The sequence below is a fragment of the Camelina sativa genome, chromosome 2 (genome assembly GCF_000633955.1).
Source record: "Camelina sativa cultivar DH55 chromosome 2, Cs, whole genome shotgun sequence".
Lineage (NCBI taxonomy): Eukaryota > Viridiplantae > Streptophyta > Magnoliopsida > Brassicales > Brassicaceae > Camelina > Camelina sativa.
In genome coordinates this window covers 20,635,276-20,637,654 of record NC_025686.1, presented here as the reverse complement: position 1 = coordinate 20,637,654, position 2,379 = coordinate 20,635,276, and positions in this window count along the sequence as shown.

Sequence of the window (2,379 nt, the reverse complement as noted above, 5' to 3'; positions counted from 1 at the left end):
CAAGTCCTACCTACCAAAAGAAATACAAATGTTTTTTAAGTGAACTGATTCATAAAATCAGGTGACTCATCGTAGATTTCTGCTGCCATTTTAACACGTATACCCTGGATGTTTTGATCACAGATTCCATCGAAAGACACACCAAGCGCTAGACATTCTATAAACTTTAAAGCGTACACGCCACAGTCACCAACCTGTACGTTTTGCGGGACCTTGGAGACTGTCCTCCTCCTGAAGGTAAACTGTTTGAAAGTAGGTGTACGAATTTCGTGAGGAACGTTCGCGTTCATCATTGCTGGAATCATCCGCATAAACGCCCTATAAGCATTCAACATTCTAAGCTCACTGTCTACGGTTACTTGTCCCACGATGCTATCATAGCAATCAATATGACTTCTGATGAGATCCACGTGCAGCGCCACCCAGTGATCGCCTCCAGTTTGTGGAGCAATATACAGGTGATCCACATCTTCTATCCACTTCAAATTAGTCTTTTCATCTGATGGAATCAAACCTTTAACTAAATCTTCATAACTATTGCCAGTTATTGTAAAAAACTTGGGTCTCATCTCGAACATCGGATAATGACGGTGAACCATTTCACTGGTGAACCACGGGTCTATAAACACAATGCGTTTGTTGGAGAATGGGAATGGATCTCGTTTGTACCTACACCTAAGGACTCTCATAAACGCGCCCAAGTGCTGTACAACAGAAAACTGAGTAGTAAACAACAACGCAGCCATAATGTAATATAAGTCAGACAACGACAACAATAACTAAGACATTAAGATAAANCATCAGTAAGCCACCCATATTTACCATATTCTTCTGGCCTCACTGTCCAGTCCTTTCGTTCGGTGATTAGCACCCTATAGAATTCAATTTTGATTCCGCCTTTGCTTAACGGAATATTCCTAACAAACAAATAAACACAAGTTAATATAATGTTAACAAGCTGTTATTAACTTGTTAAGCAAAAGGGTCTAAAGGGTCATACTCGGCTTTCTTTAGGTACTCCAAAAGTTTCTGCAACTTGACCGGATCAACAGGTGCCAGAGGATCATATATTCCAGGTCCAGGTGAACAGTTCTTCCTCATGCACGTCAGTCCGTTGTCTCCAATATTAGGGAAAATCCAGCTTGGATGATCTTGTTGTGTATTCAATGCACTCCCATCCGCTGACAGCTTAACACTCTCCAGCCTTAAAGCTTTAATTCTATCAAGCCTAATCTTTTCCTCCTCATCATCCTCAGATTCAGGTTCAAGTGAGTTGGCTTCAGCAATAAACTCGTCTGTAATATTATAAAGCTCAAGACCTTCTGCACCTGCTTCTGAACCAGCTTCTCCCTTATTCAAACCTCCAGGTAGTACAAATTTCAACGGCTTAACAACAGCAGCAGTAGGATTTTTAGGCGGCCTACCTCTACCTCTACCTCTACCTCTACCTCTACCTCTACCTCTACCTCCACCTCCAACCGCAGCTACTTTTTTGGGCTTCTTTGACGCAGCTACTTCTTTGGCTTTCTTTGCCGCCTCTAACTCTTTGGCCTTCTCTGTCGCCTCTAACTCTTTGGCCTTCTCTGCCGCCTCTAACTCTTTGACATTTCTCCTCGTGGAAGGCCATGTTTTCGTATCAGCTGGTCTCTTAGTAGCTGGAGACATCTTAGCATCTGGAGAAGTCAAATAGTTCTTTTCCTGTATATTAAAATTATAATAACTAAGCCTAAACATTATGAAAATCAGCCCTAAAACAAAGATAAATCAGACATTATGATAACTCAGCCTAAACATTCTAAAAAATCAGCCATAAAACAAAGATAAATCAGACATTACCTTCTTTGCCGCCTCTAACTCTTTGGCATTTCTCCTCGTGGAAGGCCCTGTTTTCGTATCAGCTGGTTTCTTAGCATCTGGAGATGTCAAATAGTTTTTTGCCTGTATATCATAGCAAAGACATTCTGAAAAATCACAGCCTAAACATTCTAAAAAATCAGCCATAAAACAAAGATAAATCAGACATTACCGGAACTTTTGGTGGACCTTTTGATGTCTGAAGTTCCTGTCCATGTCCCAGGTTATTTAGTTCCTGTCCCAATTTTAAAATCTGGTCAGTCGTGCTCTTTGAAAGCACGAGCTCTTTCATCTGTTTGAGGTCCGTCTCAAAAGATCCAAGCCTGGTTTCAATCCTTTCATCCATCTTCTTCTCCAGATTCGCCGATACATTTTCAATGTTCCTATCAATGGTGTCAAACCTTGTGTATAACTTAGTGATCAATTCGTAGATAGTTCTAACCAACTCATCTTCGATAGTTCTAACCGACCCATCTTTCCCAACATCTTCCTCCTCACTTACCTTTTTTCCTTTCTTCTTCCTCT